Raw genomic sequence first — 25,083 nt, 5'->3', positions numbered from 1 at the left:
AAACTAAAAACGTCTATACAAGATTTAGGACCGTCACTCGTTGCTTGTCGAGTGGAAATAAGTGAGTGATGAGAGTCCCGATGAGCCGAAATGAGTGAGCTCGAATGGGTCGTGAGTTGAAATGAGTGAGTTCAGATGAATCTGAGTTCAGATAAGTCGTGCATCGAAGTGAGTGAGCGCAGATGAGTCGTGAGTAAAAAATGAGTGAGTTAAGATGAGTCGTGAGTTAAAATGGGTGAGTGCATGATGAGTCTGAGTTCAGATGAGTCGTGAGTCAAAGGGAGTGAGTGCAGATGAGTCAAGAGTCAAAAATGAGTGAGTCGAGATGAGTAAGTGAGCCCTGATTAGTTATAAGTCTGAGTGAGCCCGAGTGAATCGTCATGCGGGAGTTTGAGTTCATGGGTCTGAGTGAGCCCGAGTGAGTCGCCAGCTTGCGTGAGTGAGTTCACGAGTGTGAGTCCGGGCCTTGTGAGTCTGAGTGAGAGTAGGCCCGCACATGGACCAAATTTTTCTTAGTGAGCCTGAGTGAGCACACGTGATTTTGCCGACCTATGCTTAGAAGTTTAAACGCGATATTCCGTGTGCGTATAATCCCGCAGGGAAGCTGCACTAGTTCCATTCACCTGCAGTATTGCCCGTGCATATATTCACACAGAAAGACAAGAGCTGCTGCAAAGGTAACTGCAGTTACCTTGAGCGGTCACTTCATCGCGATATTGCCGATATAACAGGCCCGCAGACTCAATTGTAAGGTAGCTTTTTTGTTTTTACTTTCGCGAGTTTCGAGTGACTTTTAATCACCAGTTCTATAGTAACATCGTTATGATCCGGGCAGTCCCGCAGCGTTATTTCTCATTGTCTTAAATTTTCTTTTTGAAGGTCATTATGATCCTGACGAACGTACGAATTAAATATCCACGTATAACCTGGTCGAGCTGGATATTTAAGTATATATGGTACATGGAATGTAATGTCCCAAAGTGGAATCGGCTATGAGGGGTGTAAAATAAGCGTAATAGATGACGTGCATTCGAATAAACAATTTCCAAGTATATTCAAAAACATCAGCAGATCGCGGAATTTTCGCTGCAAGCAATCATAGAGAACGCTAATTTGCATCTGCACTCATGCGTCTCTCCTAGAGAACAGAGAAAACAATGAGACCATTCTCACAGGCCTTCACGTATATATTAACCTGCGAATGACCTTGGCTGCGTATGTAAGATGGCACAGATGTCAAACGTCTTTTTTATTGAGCAGGCGAAAACAAGTTGGCAGTGCACTTGCGAATATGTTACAATTACTAAAATATTGAGTTTTTATTAAATATGAAATTCTACGACTTAAGTTGGCAGTAAAGTGAGCTAGGAATGTAATTTCTAGTTCACTATATATAGTTGCCGATAATCTTGTTCCTTAAGTGAAAGTGCTTGAAGCAGCTAGAAAGGTGCGCAGTCAAAAAGTCAGCATTTGAAACCATACTTCCAGTCATTCACATCGTCGTCCTTGCATGCGCTAAGAACAGGCCCGGGAGTTGAGAAATGTTGACTATTACACTTTCTTGTACATTGCGCTTCCTCGTTTTATTTAACTTACTCACTACAGTCCCCTACGCACCGTAGCCGTGCGCTGTTGAGGACATGAATAAGGAAGTCAATGCAGCACTCTTCGCCAGGTAATTCCAGCAGTAATCGGCTGATAACGTGCTGAAATACTCTCCAGGCATAAACCAAACTATTTCTTCGCAGAAGCGAAGCGTATACACTTCAGAATACGCGCAAACTGATTTTGAAGGCAGTGTCGCTTGGTGCAGTGTAGGCACGCTGTGCTTTTGCCTACACCCCATGTTGCTGCCGATCGCAGCGCCGCCTTTGTCTACAAACATGCGATGCAAGCTGGGTAATCCGCCATGATGTCGCTGGCAGCAGATGGCAGGCAGCGCACCCAGGCTGAATTGAGCAAGTGTCTTGTTGTTTTCAAAGATCCACCAAGCAAACATGCGGCTTTTCGTGCGCTGCCCTTATGTGCGTGCAATAGGGACCGGACAGCTGAACGGGTGGCGCCGCCTCTCGGCGCATCGCTCAAACGCCGGAATGCGCCGGCCCGGCCGGCGCATTGGAGCGTACCGTTTGTCGTTGGTTTGTGGGGAAAGTGGAAATCATAAGGTTTAGATGACGTTGTGCGTGAATATATCCTTAAGAGAACAGAAAGTTGGGCTAGTTGTGTAAATATGTCCATTGAAATGAAGTCTGGTCAAACAATGCTGGCGAAACGTGGTGCGTTGTTGGCTCCACCGGCAGCTACGCAAACTCGTCGGACGTTTTTAAGTCGATTCATTTCTACGGGTTCCCACAGAAGCATGAGTGGCGGGTGACCCAAGCATGGTTCTTTGGAAGGCAAAGGCACGGATCTACGTATTTGGTTACTGTGTGGTCATGGAAAGTGCCGAATTTTTAAAATTCCGCTTGCTACCGGAAGCTCTGTGCCTTCTGTTCCCCAGGAGTGACGGCACGAGATTCTCGGAGTCGAAGCCGCACTCCTTCATCTGTAGTCACTTTATTGACAATTGGAAATCGAAGTAACCCAACAGCGTAAGTTACAACGCTAGCATTTCCCCGCCTGTGTACAAGAAACCCCAGCACGGAAAAAGAAAAGGCAGCTCCACCATCGTCGTTCGGGCTGCGTTACGATCTTCAGTGATGGGCAGAGACAATGTTTGTGCAGATACTTTCGCTGACATAGTCAAAAATAATTTACTTTTTTCTCTTAACAGAAAGAGCAGATAGGAGACATGAACAATTCCTATTACCATGATCTTGTCATTTTTCCTCTTTTCGTTTGTCAACCAATGAAAATGCGCTGAGAGCTCTGCGTTGATACTCTTAGAATTTGTTAACATTTGTTTGTGGCATGTCCATTTCGCCTAATAAAATCACTCATTTCACAGCTCAATCAATACCGCATGGTCACAAAATGTGCTATCGGCTTCATATAAAAATCGAACAAGAAAAAAAAATACAGTTTAATTTGTGGAAACGAGCATAAACGCAGCATTTTTTTTTTAATTTCGAAGGCCGTGTAGTAGTTTTTTTTTTTTTTCGCATTCACGTTGCACCTGACACGGCTTTACGTATTTTCTCAGCAGCATTCATTTTCAGGCCCGCCTAAATACATGTGTTTCTCATCGGCGTTTTAGTGAACGTGAGATTTCCTGATTGTGGCGTAGTATGACAAGACCGATTTACTTCTCTAAGAAATTGCTTCTATGGTCAATGTAAACAGATTTAGCAGCAGTACGGCAAGCTGCAGTGATAAAGTTGTAAAAGGAATGGCTTTCAGCTATCCGGATTCCTTTACGTGCAAATAGAAAACTACATACATGGTCGTGTCCCCTCACACTCATCAGGTATCGAGGTCAGCTAGGTATCGGCCCCGCAAGTTCGTGGTAGGCTAAGAAAGTAGACCCCCTTAGCGAACGAGCCATCAGAGGGATTCATTTAACAATAGAACGCTCTCTTAGTTGTCGGTGGCTTAGCTTACAACACATCATACTGTGTTTTTTTTTCGATTGTATTTAACAGTTTGACAGTATTGGACTATTGCCTTCAGATGTTCAAGGCAGGTGCGGTCAATCGCATTGAACTTCCTGCGCTGAGAGAACGCTAGCAGGATATTTAATTTTTTTTTCTTTTCACAACCTCCGCAGCATGTGGGGAGAAAGGCATGTATAGTATAATACTTTCTAAGTCAATTATATGTAGCAGCTCTGACGTGTTCAACAAGAACATTGTCGTATATGCAAAAATGATGCTGAGGTGGTGTTACTCATTTGGCTTATATTATGATTAAGTTTGATAGTCTCAAGGCCGGGTTCAGTGAGCTATTGTAGCGTAATTGTGCAGGAAGTACTGGAAGTATATGTGTGTGTTTGCTATTCCAACCATAAATAGGATCCTATACTTTTGTCTTGCTTGTTTATTTTTCTCCTTTCACAGCTCTCGTTGCAAGGATGAAACTGGAATGTCATTTGCTATTATTTTACTCTGAATCGTTTGAGCATAGCTATTACCAAAAAAGACAGGTGCAGCATCTTTTTCATTTTACATGAACGCTGAACATTCAACTACCACTACTACGGCGCCACGGCTACACGGCTCGGCGGTATTTGATCTTCAGGCAGGTTTCGACTAGACCTAATATAAGGTGGACGCGCAGTGCAGGCGCAATTCCCGTCTTCGAAGTCGCCTTAACAAGTGCCTAACGATGGTGTTCCTAGCGCATGCTGAAATCACGCGAGCGGCATTTTCGAGCACATAACAGAAATACCATGCGCCGGGTGGTTTAAAAAAAAAAAAACACGCACGCCCTGCCGAGACGGCCCTTTTCTTTTTCAAGATTTACCGGTCAAAAAATACTCCTTGCGATTACTTAAAGCAGCTCAAAGCTCTCAAAGCCACGCCGCAAAACGACGGGTAGGGACAGGCTCAAAAACGCCTCGCAGGACGGAAACGACTGCGCCATGGTAGAAGAACAAATGGTAGCGTAACTCCCATAGAAGCCTGCGTGTCGACTCTGAGCGAGGCTTTAGTTTCCCAGTGCCCCCTGCGAACTGTGAGGCACAACAAACACGTGACGTTGCTTGTGACGTCACAGTGACGTACTTTTGGCGGGGAATTTGATTGTCTTTTTACTTATGCACGAAAAACAAGGCCAACAACGACGGAGGCAGAACGATGCTCGGATAAGGCAGAAAAATGGACACCGTAACTGTTCAGCCAACTTTACTTGACATGGATTTCTACTGTCAAGTTTTACGTTAACTGAAATGTTACGGCATCTTTAACCACCTTATCATAGCATCGTTCTGCCTCCGTCGTCGTTAGCCTAGTCTTTCGTCGCGCGTCATGTTAACGCATTCTGGGGCTTATTTCTTCGGGCACGTTTGTGAACAAGGGCCTTCAAGTGAATTCGGCAAGCACATGGATAGAACCACATGGCTTGAGGCATTTCACTAAGGGCATAAATGAGTGAAGCTGTGCTGCATAGAAAGCCAGGCTTTATTAATTCACGATTACTTACATAGACGCTTCACGACAATGAAATTTTTAAGTGTAGGAGAGCGACCACCACTCATTCGTCATGGTCTTCATGAAATCCTCGTGATAACAAAATTTCCTGAGCGTAGGTCTCCAAACGAGACGCGGTGAGATTATAAAAGGGTGAAAGATCTTGCTAACAATTAAACAAAGTACATATCAGCGTCAAAGAACAACAAAAACAAACGAACGGAATAACTAACGCTAGCGCTAGAACGCCAACCTGTAAGAGCTTAGGTAAGCAATTCAAATTGGGATTGCTAGTATTTAGAAGTTAATGCGTCTGAGAAGTGAAAATATCTACGATATAGCTTCGCTCCAATAAATCTCGCCCTGTTCACGATTCCCATATTTTACTCGCGCTTTATTTGCTACTGAAAGGAGTCAATGTGAGGTTACAAATTTACAACTTAAGCATTTAACATGTTCATGAGAAAGATCCCATTGACAATAGGAACGTCACTGTAATAACAGCTAAAGCACGTTCAGCGAACGTTGGTGCGGTAATACGACGCAGTAAGCAAAACACGCAGCAAAGGGAGCGGAACGGAAGGTTCTGAGCAATGCGACACGCGTCTTGGGGGCAATAAAATCTCACCTTCACCACTCAACTAAAACATGCAGCGATACGCCGCTCATGCAGACGTGTATCCGCAAAAAAAAGCCACCACTTTTGCGACGTGCCTGGGAGGCCGAGCCGAGCCGCCGAGCTGTGACGCAGCATTGTCCCATCGTCCGGAAATGCGCACATGCAGCGGCAATCAGTTTCTCATCGAGCACACAAAGTCTTCGCCTTGCTGTAAAGCTCTACCACAACCAGCAGAATGAAATACGGACTGTTTGTTACAGAAAACCCACTCTGTACGCAGCACGCAACGATGAACGTTGAACCGGGGTCGACGACGCACTCATTCCGCGGATGAAAAAAGCTTTGGTCTGTGTACAGTGACCAGTTCACTGTAGTCTGAGCTTTGGGCAACTACGCAGCGGATAATAAGTGGCCGAGAGAGGCCGTTAGAATCAAGTTAAAATATTATTAAAAATGTGACACGTTTTTTCTTACGCAAGAAACAAAAACTGCATTCATTCCTGAGCGCGAATATTATGTTTACTTTCTAGTTCTTTGGAGTTCTGGCAGATCTTATTTTCTGTGCGTTAGTAATTTGCCTCACAGTTCGCAGGAGCCCTCATCATCGAGTTGATGCCGCTGGCAGTAGGCAGCTGCACGCGTTTTCTTCCAAGTTGCGCGACCAGTTGTACATTGACCTTGACTGCGCCGCTCAGCTGCCTCGGCATTCCGCTGTTTCGGCACTCCGCCGCGGGCGGCGCTGTTCCACCGAGGCGGTGCGGGTGCTGGTGCGACACACGTGGATTGCTCTGCCGCGGCGGCGAGGGAATTTGCCAGCGACGTCGTCCGAAGCTAAGTGCGCTTTTATATTTATTGTTTAGCTTTGAAAGCGTATTCTCCTGCATGCGTTAAAGCACTAATTTCAATCATAGGACCAGGGAAAGCGGAGGTAACCGATTTTCCCTAGGTAGGTGGGCGGGCTGCCTATGGGTCGTAAAGTTAAGGAAGACATGGGGGGCGAGGAGCTGGTGCAATGTGACGAGTGCAGGCGCTGGTGCTACATGGATGAAACTGGTTTGAAAGCTTAGATGACGCGGGGGAGACTAGTTTCTCGTGCAAGTTGTGCGTTAGGTTTAAGGAGACCATTCTGAGGCTGGAGGGTGAATGGGCCGTAAAGATTTAGGAGCTCGGGAGGGACCTGAAGGTTGAGAGGGAGAAAAGGATGGCGCTGGAGGCACAGGCAGTAGAGCTGGTTAGGATGGAAGGGGCAAAGACCGACCAACTAGAGGAGATAGGGTCTCAGCTCAGGGAAGAACAAAACAAGCGAGCCGAGCTGGAAGGTCAGGTGAAGGCGCTTATGGCGCGGACAGCGAAAGACCCCGGGTCAGAGCAAAGTCAGGGGGTGGATGAGACCAGCGTTAAGACCCCTCAGGATGAAGGAGATGGAAAGGAGGCGGGCAGAGAAAATCACCCGGTGGCGGTGGAGTCGCAAGAGGCGGCTACACGATGCTACAGCGAGTAGCAAAACAGTTCGCGGGAGGGCTAGCCACAAGCCCGGAATCGCGCGAGAAAGGTGAACGCCGCTACGACAAGAGAACAAACGAGAGCGAACCGGGCGGCAGTTGGCGCAAGCTTGAGATGAAAGGCTAGATCGTAGGAGAGTTGTCCAGGAGGTGGTAGGGAACAACAGGGATGCAGAAACCCTGGTCATCATCCATGCTGGACTCAATGATGTCTTGAAGGGGACGAGCCGGAATCTCGGGAGGCAGTTAGAAGTAGGTATAAATAACATAAAGGAGGCCTCTGAGAAAGTACACGTGACTGTATGCACAATCCCGGAAGTAGAAAGGCAGTCCAGCAGAACAGAGGGGAGAGTAGTCGAGGCCAACCGGGTCATTAGGAGCCTAAGCCGACGACTTGGGTACACCACAATGGAGGTTAACAGTGATGTGTACGACGTCGGCCTCCACCCGTTTGCACGAGAAGGCATCCACTACAGCCGGGCCACCGGTAGGAGGGTAGGAGGCAGGATAGGCCACCAGGCAACAGCTTTTTTAGGAGGGCCCAGGGTCCTGAAGCCACCAGTGTAAACAAAGGCGACCAAGAGGACGAACATAGACTAGGGAAACATAGAAGACATGGGAGAAGCAACAGGCATAAGCGCAAAAGCCAAATTAATTCAGACATAGGGTATATTAACATGCATGGAGGCAGGAATAGGCTAAAATGGGAGGAAATAGAAGAGCAGCTTAGGCAGGAGAAGTTAATGGTTTATGGATTTGTGGAGACGCATCTTCGGGACATGGAGCAACCACCCTGTAACCCTGATTATGCATGGGAATACTGCAACAGAACAGAGGGCAGCAGAAAGGGAGGGGGAATTGGGGCATTCATCCATAAAAGTACAAATTGGCAAAGAGTCAAACAAGAATGTAAGGAACATTTATGGCTAAAAGGAAAAGTGGCAGGGGAGCAAACACTCCTTGGCTTTGTATACCTGTGGACAGGAGCAACTGCCAAAGAGGAAAACAAAAAAATGGTAGAATGTATAGCAGGTGACATTAATGAGCTAGGAAAAGGATGCGAAATAATTATAGTAGGGGACATGAATGCTCATATAGTGGGCACGTTGGCTGGCCGCCTGACAGCATGTCCAACCCGTTGCTTTTTTACATGCAGTCCTTCCTGTTTGGCACAACATCGGTCAGCGCATTGCAAGATTCAGCGTGCTTGGTCATCACAATACCAGCCACCTACGGAGTCTGCGCGTACGAGCCGCCGCACCATGACGATCGCTGGACGTCAATGCGTCCAGGCCCATCGACATCATCAAGAGCCTATATAAGAAGCCAGCAACCATCAACATCTTCCAGTGGGCACGTTGGCTGGCCGCTTGACAGCATGTCCAACCCGTTGCTTTTTTACATGCAGTTCTTCCGGTTTGGCACAACATCGGTCAGCGCATTGCAAGATTCAGCGTGCTTGGTCATCACAATACCAGCCACCTACGGAGTCTGCGCGTACGAGCCGCCGCACCATGACGATCGCTGGACGTCAATGCGTCCAGGCCCATCGACATCATCAAGAGCCTATATAAGAAGCCAGCCACCATCAACGTCTTCCAGTGGGCACGTTGGCTGGCCGCCTGACAGCATGTCCAACCCGTTGCTTTTTTACATGCAGTTCTTCCTGTTTGGCACAACATCGGTCAGCGCATTGCAAGATTCAGCGTGCTTGGTGATCACAATACCAGCCACCTACGGAGTCTGCGCGTACGAGCCGCCGCACCATGACGATCGCTGGACGTCAATGCGTCCAGGCCCATCGACATCATCAAGAGCCTATATAAGAAGCCAGCCACCATCAACGTCTTCCAGTGGGCACGTTGGCTGGCCGCCTGACAGCATGTCCAACCCGTTGCTTTTTTACATGCAGTTCTTCCTGTTTGGCACAACATCGGTCAGCGCATTGCAAGATTCAGCGTGCTTGGTCATCACAATACCAGCCACCTACGGAGTCTGCGCGTACGAGCCGCCGCACCATGACGATCGCTGGACGTCAATGCGTCCAGGCCCATCGACATCATCAAGAGCCTATATACGAAGCCAGCCACCATCAACGTCTTCCAGTGGGCACGTTGGCTGGCCGCCTGACAGCATGTCCAACTCGCTGCTTTTTTACATGCAGGTCAGTAACAAGTCTTCTACTGTTAAATCTAGCGATAATGCTTCATCCAGCTGACGTGCCCACCAAATCTATGTACACTGTGCTTGGTTGTTCGTGATTTTGTGCTTTCGTTACTAATGCTTTCTGGAGATGTAGAGCCGAATCCTGGGCCCAGTACTGAGGAAATGCTAGCCGAAATACTTAATGGGCAAAAGAAAATTGAAAAGAGGTTAGAAGAAATTGAAATGAAGCTAAAGGTGGTTGAGGAGTCAGCATCGGCTGTTAAGGAAATTAGCAAAAAAGTCTCTGGTCTCGAAAAAACTGTCCGCAGCTTGCAAGACAAATTTATTGACCTAGAGGACCATTCCCGGAGGAACAACCTTCTAGTTTTCGGGGTCAAAGAAAAAGATGAAGAAACTCAAGACGATTTGAAGGAAGCTGTGATTGAGGGCGTGTTTGAGACCACCCTTGGAGTGCAAGTGTCTTCGGTAGAGCTTATACATAGGATTGGGCGCAAACAAGGGACTAGACCACGCCCGGTAATAATTAAGCTCTTCGACCACCGCGAAAAAATGACCATTCTAAAGAATTGTTCCAAATTGAAGGATACAGCATTTTCAGTTTCGGAAGATTTTTCAGCATATACAAGGCTCAAAAGAAAGAAACTCTGGGGTAGTACTTTGGAAATTAGAGCAGCTGGAGGGAAAGTGCAACTAGTGTACGACAAAATTAGAATTAACGGCGAACTGTTCCTTTGGGATAGTGCAAGTAACGGAAGGATTCCCACAAGCAGACCAACAGTAGACGCACATAACCCACCGTCACCGCCCCAGTGAACCGAAACCCATGTCAAAAAGCCACGCCGTTGCCTCAACGTTAACGCACGCAGCATCATTAATAAATCAGATGACATTGAAAGTATTATTATGACGCACCAACCGCATATTCTTATAGTTACAGAAACTTGGCTTCACTCTGATATCTCCGACGACGAAATAACACCACCAGGTTACGGAATTCACCGGAAAGATAGAAATTCGCGAGGCGGAGGGGTTGCAATTATTTACCAACAATCATTACTTGTCTCAAAGTTACCTGATATATACCTGCAATCGAGTGCGTCATCATTAAAGTACAATTCGATGAGCACAATTTAATTGTGGGTGGCTTTTATCGTTCACCTACACAAGAAAACTTTTTTTCCGAGCTAAACGAATTTCTTTGTTCCATTCAAAGCTATTCTTGCAATGCCCTCTTGGGTGGCGACTTCAATATGCCGTCAATAAACTGGAGTAGCGATTTTCCCGAACCCCTTACAAGCAAAGCTGAACCTTTTGTTGACCTCGTAATATTTCATGACTTGGCTCAGTTGGTAAAAGTGCCCACCAGAATTCAAAACGAGACAGCTTCAATTTTAGACCTATTTCTTGTAAGCAATGCAGTGCTCAACCGTAATCCCGAAGTACATATTTTTGATGGAATATCTGACCACAAAATGATATCTTTAACAGTTCAACTTCGCCGTACCACTGACATTGAAAGAAAAAAAAAGTTTCGTTCCAAAGTTTTCGCGCGCTGAAGACGTCGATATTTTAGACGCCATGGATAGGTCGCTGTCGGATTTTATCTCGCTTTCTGAATCAAGCACATGCTGCGTGAACGAGCTATGGTCTTTCTTTAAGAACCTAGTCCTGAAATGCGTTAAGAACTTTGTTCCCACGAAACTAAGTATACAGCAGCGCAAACGTCCATGGAAGACGAAGAAAATATTACGGATAGGGCGGAAAGCTAAACGAATAAGAAAACAACACCGTCAGCGTCCAACAGAGATTAGCACCATTAAACTTTCTAACATACGCCTGCAACTAAAAATGGCCATTAAAAATGCAAAGGAATAAAGTGTATCTTTGAAGAATTATCTGCTTTCCTCCACTGCAAAGTTTTGGCGACACTTTTCTTCGAAAAAACAGCCCCTATCCAGTTTCGGCATAGACGGAGAAACAGATAAATGTTTGATTGCAAAGACTTTCAATCAGTTCTTTTGTTCGGTGTTTACGAATGATGACGGTCGAAAGCCAACCCTTAATCCTTCAATTGAGTGCCCACCCATTGATAATATCTCAGTGACTGAAGAAGGCATTCTATCCCTCTTGTTAAATCTAAATATCAAGAAATCGCCTGGAATGGACGGCATACCTATTGCATTTCTTGTGAGATACGCCGAGTGGTGCTCGAAGTATTTGTGTACTCTGTTTAATAAGTCTTTATCGTGCGCAGCACTTCCAAATGACTGGAAGTACGCAAATACCCAAAACAGAAATACCCAAATACCCAATACCCAAAACAGAAAACCGGTCGCTTATCACTTCGTACAGACCAATTTCATTGCTGCCAACATGCGCCAAAACACTTGAACATATCATGTTCAAACATATTTCGGTCTTTCTGAATGACAACAACATAATTGATTCCAGGCAGCATGGGTTTAGAAAGGGATTATCTACAACAACGCAGCTTCTCGAAACCATTCACGAATTCGCAGCAATTTTAGACAAGCAGGGTCAAATCGATATGATATTCATAGACTTCGAAAAGGCATTTGACCGCGTGTCTCATTCTAAACTACTTTTAAAACTACAGCCAATACTTAAAAATGATCTGCTGCTTGCATTGATTTCTGCATATTTGTCATCACGGCGACAGAGTGTGTTTATTGATGGTGTGCGCTCTGACTCAGCACCGGTACAGTCGGGCATTCCACAGGGATCCGTCCTTGGGCCCCTTTTCTTTCTTATCTTCGTCAATGACATAATACAAGTAGTGAACGTGAAAATAAGGTTATTTGCAGATGACTGCATACTATATCAAGAAATCAATAACTGCAGTGACCAGGTTTGTTTGAATTCATCATTGGCCAGGGTGGAAGCATGGTGCGCCACATGGCAAATGACTATGAATGCAAAGAAAACGGTCGCTATGTCAATCACGCGAAAACGAAACCCTTTAAAATTTTCTTACAGCACTGGCAGTAATATTCTCTCCACGGTCAGCAGCTACAAATACTTGGGTCTCGTAATTACATCTGACCTCAGATGGAACGAGCATATGTCATATATTTCAAAAAAAGCAATGCGCAAGCTTGGTTACTTGATGAGGTCGATTCGACAATCAACACAAGAAATCCGTCTTTTAGCGTACAAAATGTACATTAGACCAATTCTTGAGTACGCCTCAGTAGTATGGAACCCGTATACCCAGAAAAACATAACACAGTTAGAAAGCATTCAAAGAAAATCGGTTAGATTTATATTCAACTGTTATAGCTGGCAAGTATCTCCGACGGTTCTCCTAAACAACGCAAACTTAGAGTCATTAAAATTGAGACGGTATAGGGACAGACTGAAATATATGTACCTGCTATATCATGATATGCTGGGAATAGACAAGGATGTGTACATTAATTTAGTTTGTAAGCGCCCAACACGATCTAATCATTCGAAAAAAATTAAAGAATTTTCTTGCAGGACTAACGTGTTTAAAAACTCGTTTTTTCCACGGACAGTACGTGAGTGGAATGCGCTCACCTTGAGTACAGTGGAATGCCCGACGGTCCAGTCATTCTGCGGCATGCTTAACAGTATTGAAGCAAAATAGAATTACCATCGTGTCGTTGTGCGTAATGCCTTGAGTGCTTCATATGCATGATTGTTTTCATTGTTTGTACATTTCGTTTCTTGCTCAAGTGACTGAGCATGCGTGGTTGTGTCATGCTGCTGTGTACGCGCCTTGTTGTTTTTGTCGCGCTTTACTTTTCGTTACTATTATTATTGCTGGATTTCGTCTCTTCTTCTCACTTAAATTCTTGCGATGTTTTTCTCTATGTTCGTTTTCTTGATGTATTATTGATATGCCCACTCCTGCCTAAGGCCTCAAACTGAGGCCGGCAGTATCCTGTAAATAAAATAAATAAATAAATATAGAAGATATAGATGGATACACAGACTCGACAGGTACCATGCTGCTGGATATGTGTGAAAGACATGACTTAGTTGTCTGTAACAGTAATGAGAAGTGTGACGGGGTCATAACGTGGGAGGTAGGGAGTCTGCATTCGACAATAGATTATGCGATAATGTCACACAGGATGTACGATAGGCTAAGGGTCATGAACATAGATGAACAGGAGTCTAGGCAGTGATAATAAACGTATCAAGATGAGTTTTGGAATAAAAACTAATTCAGGAATGAAACATGATGACCAGCCAGATGGGATCTTTTACTCGGAGCAGCAAATAGAAACAGCAAGCACCCAAATTGAAGCAGTAATCTCTAAGGATAAGAAAGCAGAGTGGACATACACAAAGTTAATGGGACTGTTTGGGCTAGAGTTGGCTAAGGTGCGAGTCAGGAAAAAAAGGACAAGACGAAAACCAAAGAGCTGGTGGGATGGGGAGGTGAAGAAGGCCATAGAGAGACGTCAGGAAGCCTCCAGAGAACACAGATATTCTAAGCATATGGGAGACCCAGAAGCAGACGTTGAGAGAAAATGGGATAAATACATAAAATGTAGAAGGGAGGCATCCTACTTAATCAATGAGAAAATTAGAAGACAAGGGTCCCAGTGGCTGTCAGAAGTAAACAAAAGGGATAAAAATGCAGCTAAGAAATTCTGGCAACACTTGAATTCCCTTAGTAATAAGATTAGCCTAGAGCAGAGGTCTATTGTTACAGATCAAGGTATTCGGCTAGAAGGGGAAAAGGCAATAGAGCATATACGACTAAAGATGTCAGAAAAGTTTAAAGAACAAAGAAATGTCGTAGGTGCCTTAGTAGAGGACGATAGACCGGTTAGTGCAATTGTTCCAATTGGACAAAGGGAGTGGGAAAGGGCTGAGAAGAGAGTACCAAGTAGCACATCAGCAGGTCCAGATGGTATTCCTATTAGGTTATTAAAGATGTTGGGCCCAAAGTCTAAGGAAACGTTAAGAGAGGTGGTGAGCAAAATGTTAATGGATGGCAAAGTTCCTGATGAATGGAGACTAAGTAGAATGAGCATGATATATAAGGGAAAGGGGGACAAAGCTGACATAGGCAACTACCGTCCTATAACAGTAACATCAGTGGTGTACAGGGTGGTGATGCAAATTATAAAGGACAGACTGCAGGCATGGGTAGAGAGCAAGGGGGTGCTGGGAGAGCTGCAGATATGGCTTCCGGAAACAAAGGAGGTTAGAGGACAATCTGTTCTCATTGACACAGTGTATCGAGGTAGCAGAAAAGGAACACAGACCCCTATGGCTAGCTTTTCTAGATATCAAAGGAGCCTATGACAGTGTACTTCAAGAAGACTTATGGAGTATTCTGGATGTGTTAGGTGTGGAAAGCGGAGTAACTAATCTTCTAAAAGATATTTATAAGGATAACCAAGTGCTAATAAAATGGGAAAAAAAGGTGTCGAAGCCTGTAGAGGTAAAGAAGGTCCTGTCACCTTTGTTGTTCATGCTGTACCTGCAAGGATTAGAGGCTAAACTAGAGGGGAGTGGACTCGGCTTCAACCTTTCTTTATTCAAGCAAGGAGAATTTATCCCACAGTCATTACCAGGACTAATGTATGCAGATGATATAGTACTGATGGCTGACAACAGGGTAGATTTGCAGGAGTTGATGGATATCTGCGGTACAGACGGAGATAAGTTAGGTCTGCAGTTTAGCAAGGAAAAATCGGCAGTCATGATTTTTAATGATAATGAGGCCGGCGAACATAGGATACAGGAGGACATGCTGGAAGTAGTGGATAAGTACAAGTATCTTGGGGTGTGGATAAATACTGGAGCTGAATACCTAACGGAGCATGAAAAATATGTGGCAGCTAAGGGAAGTAGAAACGCAGCCGTCATGAAAAACAGGGCGCTTTGGAATTACAATAGGTATGAAGTGGTGCGAGGGATTTGGAAAGGGGTGATGGTTCCTAGTCTGACTTTTGCCAATGCAGTCCTGTGTATGAGATCAGAGTTCTGAGCACGGTTGGAAATTAAGCAGCGCGGGGTGGGTAGGCTTGCTTTGGGAGCTCATGGGAATACGCCAAACCAAGGTGTGCAGGGTGACCTGGGATGTTCTTCTTTTGAGAGCAGGGAAGCTGGCAGCAAGATAGCGTTTGAGCAACGATTGAGAAAAATGGGAGAAAAGCGGTGGGCTAGGAAAGTCTTCAGCTACCTCTACATGAGGAATGTTGACACAAGATGGAGAAGGCGGACAAGAAAATTGGCGAGCAAATATTTGGACAGCAGTAGAGGGACCAGCTAGGAATTATCAATGAAGAAAAAGGTTAAGGAAACAGAGAGGGGTCTGTGGAAAACAGGGATGGAGACTAAATCAGCATTAGAAATGTACCGAACGTTCAAGCAGGAAATAGCCAAGGAAACCATTTACGATAATTCTAGGGGCAGCCCATTGTTGTTCGAGGCTAGGACAGGAGTATTGCGGACTAAGACGTACCGAGTCAAGTACCAAGAGATAGACACGCTGTGCAGGGTGTGTGGGGAAGATGAGGAAACGCCAGAACACTTAATAATTTCCTGTAAAGGGCTCCGCCCTATAGTTCAAGGCAATGGGCCAGATTTAGCCAAAGCATTGGGGTTTAAGGATAATGAACGGAAAATAGACTTTAAAAGGGTAGAAACAACCAAACGAAGGTTAGCTGATTGGTGGCTGAAAGGAAGGCAAGAATAGGTCCAAACTATATATTACTATTCACGGCTAGGCAGCCTGTGGCGCCGCCGCCCGATTCAAAGGGTTCAGCCTTATCCATCCATCCATCCGACGGTGGCGCCATACAACGGGCGCCCGGTTTCTATAGAGGCTTTACAAAACTTAGCGCCATCTAGTGAAAGAAACAGAAACTGTGCGCGGCGGCCATGGTTTGTTCAGTCCGCCCGCGCCTCCCATCGAGTACGCTGTCAACGTGCGCCTTCGTAGAACCCGTGCGTGCACCAAAAGGTGCAATTGAATGCTCACAAGCGATTGTTTCATCTTTTAACATCACAGCAGTCGCTGTTAGCTCCAAGCTCTATTCGGAATGATGCCAGCATGTTGTTGCGTGCCCTTCTGCAGCCAGAGTACCATCGTAGACGCGCACAGAATCAAGGTATACGTGTGTATGCGACCGTTCGTTTGCAGTCCTAATCGGCTTTACAAGGGTCACTTGCATCATGTAAAGCATTACTGCACGTCCCTCTGACTGGGAGCTAGCTCACAGGATGTGCTATCACCTAAAACAGCAAGGTTGTTTTGCGCGCTATGGAGCCTTGTGAACTTGGAAGGATAAGCTTATGCTGCGATGAAGGACACGGGAGAAGAACGCTATTGTGCCAATACGTTCTTTGAAACATTTTGTACGTAGGTTGCATTTACCATTCTCTATTGGATTTAAGACACGGACATGATTACCGAAACTACTTTTCACGGTCGTACGAAATGGTAGTGCTTGGTGCAGAGAGCAAAACGGTTGTCTATTGCGCCCGAGGTGCGTGTTTCACGCTGCAAAAGCAAGCGGTTGTCAAACCCGCGGCGTCTAGAAAAGCAGGAAAAGATGACATCCCACTAGTGTGTTGTAACATGCTCACGTGCAGCCCGTTTCGACCGGTCCACTTCCAGAGCGCGCAGCTGAGGTTTTATACCTGCCAGCGCGGCAGATAAAATAGCGAAGCGTGTGGTTCACTTTTGTGTGTTTTTTCGGGTCACCCGATGGTTTGCTAATTCACAGCTAACTGAAATTCACTGGAATTTTTAAACATGTCGATTTCTTGTTTACTCCCGTTGTCAGAAAGAAAACATGTAGAGTCGTAATCTCATATGAAAGCGCTGACATTGGAAGCTTTGAGGAACTCGGCTGAAACGAAAAGAAATGTGAAAAGTCAACTCACATCACTGCGAAGAGTTTCTGCTTTGTGCAACTGGCTGTGTTCATAAAATCAGATTTATATTATATCATATCGTTATGAAAAATTAGGGGGTCACTTAAGCTCCGCCGTTAAAGGTATAACGCGATAGTGTCTCTCTCTCATACACACACACGCACGATTTTTTCTTTCTTCACGTGTTATATTTTAGCTATTTTATTTACCAAATACTGCAGACCCTAACTGGGCCCTAGCAGGAGGGGCGAAAATAATACAATTCAGTGAAATATGAATTCATCAAAAGTAACATACTACACACAAGTGTAGTATGTTATATATTGTTATGTATGTTATATTTCTATGTTATGTATGCTATGTTATATTTCTATCATTTCTTTATTTATTTTGATTTTAGTTGACATTTTATATTTTTATACACCAATACGCATGCGTCAGCAACAATCGGCTTTTGAACACATTCTTCAATTATTTCAATTAATCAATTATACATCCTAAATTTTCTTTCTTAGCATCACCAAGCACTGGTTTTTCATTCTGACACATTTAAACCCTTACTTTCCAATTTTTTTCTTTTTTTCGTTTCTTTATTTCATCAATTGATCAATTCATTACAAAGATTAAACTCGTCATCGCCTATCGCACACCAATCAATATTCAATCACTGGAAACACAAATTACCATGGCACTTTTTTTTACGCAGCCCCCGATTATTTCCTAGACTAATGCCAACTACTGCGTCGACGGCATAGGAAGGAAAGTGCTAAGCGCCAGTCCAACTTACGTCAAATTACGCGATCCTTTTATCATGAAATAAAATGCATCCTCGCTCATTTCACCAGCCAAGTATCTTCCAGTGGGATGAGCGACGGTGATTGCGCAAACCAAGCAAACAAACTCGCGATGATCTCTCATAGGCGTTTAAGTAAACAGCAAAGGTGCACAGACAAAAAATCCATATTACGAACTCTGGATACTGCGCCTGGATAGGAATGACGCTGCGGATTGCCAAGGGGCCCATGCATGACTCGTAGAGCAATTTGTAACTGCGCTCGACAGCGCGGCTGGTGGGCCCCGCCACATCTCGGCTGACAAAATACGCTTCTAGGCGTCGTTAAAGGGCCCATGAAAAGCTTGAAGCCGTGCTTAAGAAAGGCGCACGAGCGGTCGGCGTGCCTTCGCTAGTCAGCAAAGCGCAAAAAAATTTTAGGCTAACGTCTTTAATAGCACAGATATTCCATATTAAAAATGACGCTCCTCCTCTCCCGTCACTGTAGCCCTCAACTCATACACGCCGATGCGCCGGCCAAAAAAAAAGAAAATGTCCGGGCCGACGCCCCGCCCATAATGCGTCACGAAGTGACGCCACCGACTCTCGGTTTGTTTACTTCCGGTAGTGCTCCGATTTCTTCCCCTTCGTTATGGTGGCTAGAAGGGAGAGGTGGCGCGACCGCGCATTCCGCCGCTTGGAGAAAACGCGCCTTCGGTTCATGCCGCCGCCACTGGTCGCCGCTGTGGCGCTGCTGTCAGTTCTTCGATGCATTCTCTCCGGCGCACGCCGGCGCGTTCGTTCTTGTTTGGCTGTAGATGCTGCTTAAGCTGGGGTGCTATTTTTCAATCGGCTTTGCCCTAGCTCAGGTTATGCTGTTTTGCTTGGCGCCTATGTAGTTTTTCTTGCCGAGGTGCTAGTGCGAGTATGTAGTACCTGTGCGTACTTTTCTGTTTCTCTTGCGTTTAGAAACCCCCCGCTAAAAAAAAAAATGAAAGAATCGTTGTCAGGCAAAATTACCTTCAATTGCTAAACAAAAAAATTAATGAAAGCATCGTTGTCAGGCAAAAAGGTCAGTCAATTGCTAAAAACATTAATGAAAGCATTGTTGTCAGGCAAATGGCCAGTCAATTGCTAAAAAAAATTAGTGAGAGCATCGTTGTCAGGCAAACGGCCAGTCAATTGCTAAAAAAAAAATTAATGAAACATCGTTGTCAGACAAAGGCCAGCCAATTGCTAAAAAAATTAATGAAAGCATCGTTGTCAGGCAAAAGGCCAGTGAATTGCTAAAAGAAATTAATGAAAGCATTGTTATCAGGCAAAAGGCCAGTCAATTGTTAAAAAATTGATGAAAGCATCGTTGTCGGGCAAAGGCCAGTCAATTGCTAAAAAATAATGAAAGCATTGTTGTCAGGCAAAAGGCCAGTCAATTGTTAAAACAAATTAATGAAAGTGCGGTTGTCAGGCAAAATGCCAATCAATTACTAAAAAAATTATGAAAGCATCATTGTCAGGCAAAAGGCCAGTCAATTGCTAAAAAAAAATAGTGACAGCATCATCCATGACCAGCTTATGTGGGAGACCTGAGTGAGGCGAATGAAGTTCTCACAGGCTGTGGCATCGAACACACATCTGTCATCACTCAGGCCAGTGATTCAAGGCTGATATTTTATATCGCTGGATATGTGGCGAAGAAATGCATCGCTGGCACAAAATGTGAAGACTGATGCAGACAACTCCTCAGTCTCAAGAACGGAACTGCTCCAGATGCAGCGTGACGTAATTACCAGTTGAAAGTCATTGCTCGTTGTGTCGTCTTCTAATCTAGTGCTCCCGTCCACGTTCCGCGCTGTTACCTCAAGATGCATAACCAACATATGCCCATGCTGCTATTCTAGTTAATGCACTGTTGACAGAGGCGGTCTTGTGTTTCCATCAACCAATCTAAACGCCCCTGTGACATCCCATGAAAACACCTTTAGTCGCTGTTTTAGTGCGCGTGAAATCCGAAGAGACAGCCTTATTGACTTGGTATCCATTCTCCAAATGACCAAACTGCAGCTGATTGGTTGTCACGGACATATTAAATTTGTGACAAACAAAGTGATCAAGTTCTATGTTCTTAGCAGACTACACCTGAAGACGCATAATTCATTTTCAAAAGAAACGCAAGGGAGAATGAAACTTTTGATACTGGGGTGGGTTGTTTAATTTGCTATTTGGTTGTGAGCAGTTATGTTTGGAAATTGTGTTTATTCTACCTGTTTTACATGTATATTTGAGGCCTTCAACAGCAACATCAACATTGTGATATTTCACTTTTCTTTCCAGCATTCTTGCCCTTAAGTGCAATAAACAAAACTTTGCTTATCCATGAGAGTTTTTTGTGAATAAAACTGCAATTTGTTCCTTCTGTACTTAAATACCGTTTCACATCGCGTGTCGCACGTTCTGGCTATCATCTGGCTAAAAATTGCACTTTCCCACTTTAGACGCACCGGAAATTCGCAGACAACAAAGAATACAAATTAGCCTGATGCCTGCGTACTGTGCGACGTAACCGCACGTTAAATAATCGCATGTCATCTGCATTCTCTAATCTTCGACTGCAACGCCCCGCAGCCCGAGTCGCTTTGGCTTTTTTTAAAACTCATACCAAACCAAAACAGTTAGCTTTATAACTTCGACCACTGTGCACATCAGGAAATGGTACGTAATGCATCTTCAGACTAAAACTTCTTCATTTAAGCAGCATTTACTAGCGCGACAAGCAAAACAACTGGCACAGCTGCATCGCCCGCTTTCACGGTGCCAAAGAGCATATTAGCAGTCGACGTCACTCCTGACTTGCCTATTTTGCTTACCTGTTTAAAATATTTCAAGTGGTAACAATAATTTTAACATTTTGTTCGCATGACTGCGCTGCAACCGCAGCAAAGTTTACCCCAGCCACGGCCGGTCTCGAGGAAGAGCGCGCGCTCTCCCTCGAGACCGGCCGTGCCCCAGCGCGAGCCGAGCACGCATCGAAGTGCTGAGAGCAGCGCCACCTACGAGAGGCATGAAATGTAGGAGCGGCGCTCGCGGCCCGCTCGCGTCACCTAACCTTTCTACATACCTTCGTGTTTGCGGCGGTTCGCGTGTCGGTCGCCATGGATCGCATGGATCCCGAGCTCGAAGCGAGGCTGCGTGAAGCCGCTGCCGAGTTGGACTTTGATCCATATGATTATACTCCGTTTCGTGATCCGCTAGACAGCGATGACAGCAGCACGCCATCGACTGGCCCTTCTGAACCACCCGCTGGCAACGGAGACGACGGCCTACCATGGTGCGTTCCGTGGCGCACGCGCCACTGCACATAAGTTATTACAACTTTCTTATTTCACGAAATGCCGTTTCGTGTTTGCTTCGCGGCCTTTTCACATTTTACTTATGCGCAGGTGCCGCTGCGGCCGCTGCGAAAGCATGCCCACACCTGAAGATGTGTGCTGCCGCAGCATGCCGGAGGTGCTGGTGGTGTGCCAGCAGGACGGCGGCTGTATTACGATCCACCCAGCGTTCCAAAGCGTGTGCCTAACGCCCGAAGTCCTTCGGGCTGTGCACATTGCGCTAGAGGAGGAGGGAGCGAACATCGATGGAGACGGAGATGTAAACAAGTAGGTAGTGCGGAAGCGTCAGGTGACAGATTCGCATTATTTTTTTTTTTGTGTGTGTATGATCCGTTTACTGTAAAGCGTGGTATTTTCAGGCAGCACCGCTTCATAGCCTACCGCCTGTTTACCAAGTGGATTTGGGGCAGGCTGGGCGAAGGCAACAGGGTGGTCCTGCCAGCCTGCGTCGTTTGCCGGGTTCGGCGTGAATTTCCGTCGGCGAGCTACGTGGGATTCAGGCACCCTCCCCTTTAATCTCAGGTGATTGTCGCTTCACTGCATGCTGTATTCTAAACTTTATCACGTGTGCCAGGCGCACTGCTTCGAGTGGTGCATGGAAGTGCGTTTATTTTTAAGGTGGAAAAATAGAGAATGCTATTTTATGAACGCCAAGTTATGCACTGCGTCAAGTGTCTCTTTTGTGGCACTGTTTAAGAACAGACATCTCATTCCTCTAAAGTGCCAGAACTTGTAGATATCTAAGCAAGAAAGGTGTAGAACTGTTAGTGAAAAATAAAGCCTGGAAAGAAAATTCAAATCCTAGTAAAAAAAAAAAAATACACATCCAAAAACAATCCAGAATGGAGGACAATGCTGAGCATCGCCAAGTCTGCTTGAGCACATGCTTCCAAGCATCTACCATAAACATTCATTTATTTGGAATGGAATTTTATAGAAAAAAAAATTAAAATCGAAACACAGAATGCTTGTGCCGAGGCAGCACAAGCATTCTGTGTTTTGATTGATACCGAGTGTGTGAGTGCTCAATACTGACACAATGAAATGAGTGCTTGAAGGTTTGTTTATTGATACTCCTAGCCGTGAATACATGACAACAAATCGCAGAATACATCCATTCCAGCAGTGGAGTAATACAGGTGAAGCACAGATCAAACCACAACTCTTGTTCCTGTATTTGCTGACCTGAATTATTAATTTGAATTTATTTGCAGTCTAATACGCTTGCAGAGTGTTACATTTCTTATCTCCAAGCTGCAGTAATAGCTAGTCCCTTTCAGGTGTGTTTGCCAAAGTGTAGGGGCAGCACTGCATATTTTCAAAACGTTGTGCAGGTTCAACCGTCCTTGAACCAAATTTCATGAGCGTTAGCCATTGGCCGCAGTCACAGTTGCTGCTGCCACTTCGATCTTGGCTCGCTTGCACTCTTGCTCAGCTTTTTGGCAATGGGCTAGTCTGGCTTCTCTTTGTTCAGTGGTCTCGGCAGGCTGTCTGGCACGGTTGCAACCTCCGTCTATAGTGAGGTGGCGTATGTGCATGGTGTATTTCCGTAAGTTTAATGAAGGAGAAGGAGTAGATGAAACATTAAGACGATGATCATTGTAGCACACGAAAATGTCTTGCAATTAGAATTTGATGGAGGCGATGTTTACTGTACAGAGGAGAGAGTGTTGTAGTTTTACTACGAGGTGTGATAGGTTGTGGCAATAGCATAGTGCTCTCATGTCTAAGCTATAAAGATGACATTGTTTGCTGCACAGCGTGAGAGTTCAAAGTCAACATTGCATTCACTTTGAGGTTTGTGCACGGGAGAAGTAGAGCGAATGCTCTAAAAGCCTTATTTTAGCTGTCTCGGCTATCACCAGCTGTCATGCCTGGACATAATCCCCTATTTCTTGATTATCAGCTGTATCTAACTGTGCATTACATCGCTCTCCTTTCACAGTGAATATATGTACACGAATTCTGCCAGCTAAGGTAGCCACTGCTTCTCATTTTGTGGCCTGTATTGCAGGAATCACTTAGTTGGGCTGGGAGACCTTGTCATTGCCTGTTCTAATATTTATCCCTCTGGCATTTTATAGAGCGAGGAGCTTCTTTCATAATTCATTCATTTGGCACTGTTGATAAGGATGTTTTTAACTTGTTCTCTTGCAATTTCTGGGGCCTGAACTTTGTCGACAGCTTGGCTTGTTATCTTGCTTCCTTGAGATCTGTGAATATGTTTCTAGTTTTTACTGTTGCTTTTTTATCCGCATATCTCTTCTTCTGTGGCTTCTTTTCATGGTCGCTTTTTCCAGTGTTGGTGTTTACATTTTATTCATCTGTGCAGGATAGTCAAAGGAAAACGAAAGGCAGTATAGAACAGAGCACCAGATAGAAGGAGCAGAACTGAAGAATTTACAGCTTTGCAGAAAAAGACCACGATGAAATTTGCAAGGAGAGAAGAAGGGAGCACTTATCCAAGGGGAAGAGGTCACCTGCCTTGGGGCAGAGCATTCCGACCAGTTACGTGGGTGTGTGATGGTGGGCTGTCGGCTTTGACGGTTCCAAGCGGCCTACACTGGCTTCTGCTTTGGTTATGTGGGCTGAGGCGTTCCCCGTCTACGGTACGAGCAATGCACTTTGCAACACACTCTCATGCTGTGCAGTAAGCATCATTCTCTTCATCAAGTTCAAACTACAACATACTGTTCAGCTGTGCGGCAAACATTGTGATCTTCATGAAGTACCATCTGCACCACTCCTTCATTTAACCTGGGTAAATATGGCATACACGTACGCCATCTGGACGAGTGCGGCCGAGGTTTGCTAGCGTAATGTCGGACCAATTTAAGCAGTGTGACATAATTCGCAGTGCTTTCACATTACTGCACCTAAGCAGAATTGAGTGCACTCGTGCAATTTCTTTTGGAGGGGGGGGGGGGGGAGGGAGCAGTTCTTTTCACTGCACTAGAGTATGCAGGTTGTGCCACAAATATTTCTCAAAGTTGGCAAATCCCATGAGTCCTTGCAGCTCATTAACCTATTTGTAATTTTTTAGCATATGCAATACCTTTCCTGCAGTTTTGGTCTGTTTTATATTGTCACAAACTCTGCCTTAACGATTAACAGAGGCGCGGGATCCACTTTATGGTTACCCGTCGTCCCTCTATGAGGTTTGAGAACACAGTTAAAAGTTAGGCCGGTCAACCAGTGAAGTGCGTGTGTTGGTGTGTGATCAAGGAATAAATTTATGCGTCACTTTTTTAACACACAATGGGAACATATATAGGTAGTAGTCCAAATTACACTGCATAAAAAAAAATTAATAAAACACCAGGACATGATAGTGTCACGTAGCGGTGACGAGGTTGACGACACAAATGAAGGGGTCGATGATTGCACTAAAGAAACTCTTTATTTGGGCTGACTTGCGCCCGCAAAAGAACTAAGCAACTCGGCGGCGGCGATAGAAACAAACGTGCTCGTCGATCGTCGAACAAAGAATGCCCGTCACACTCGTCAACGCTCAATTTAAAGGGTGCACAGAACAATCTAGATAACGTCGCAAACAGCTACCAGCACGGGCTGGAACATTATGGAAAGACACCCGAGTGGCCGGAACCTTCGAGACAGATCTCGGTGCATCTTGCGCTACAACGAAACTGATAAAGGTGTGACTCGCGACATCGAGCAATAA

At 45.2% G+C, this 25,083-nt stretch overlaps 1 long non-coding RNA gene across 1 annotated transcript; it reads left to right on the top strand.

The window, feature by feature from the left end:
* Window positions 1-21,539: 21,539 nt before the first annotated feature.
* Window positions 21,540-23,954, top strand: LOC146209978 (uncharacterized). The gene is made up of 3 exons (XR_014707946.1): window positions 21,540-21,668; window positions 21,761-21,923; window positions 23,734-23,954. It is a non-coding gene; the product is annotated as an uncharacterized LOC146209978 (long non-coding RNA).
* Window positions 23,955-25,083: the final 1,129 nt, after the last annotated feature.

The sequence above is a fragment of the Amblyomma maculatum genome, chromosome 1 (assembly GCF_055883805.1).
Source record: "Amblyomma maculatum isolate TAMU_Amacu chromosome 1, ASM5588380v1, whole genome shotgun sequence".
Lineage (NCBI taxonomy): Eukaryota > Metazoa > Arthropoda > Arachnida > Ixodida > Ixodidae > Amblyomma > Amblyomma maculatum.
The sequence above is the reverse complement of the archived record's forward strand: the minus strand, read 5'-3'. Positions and strand labels throughout refer to the sequence as shown.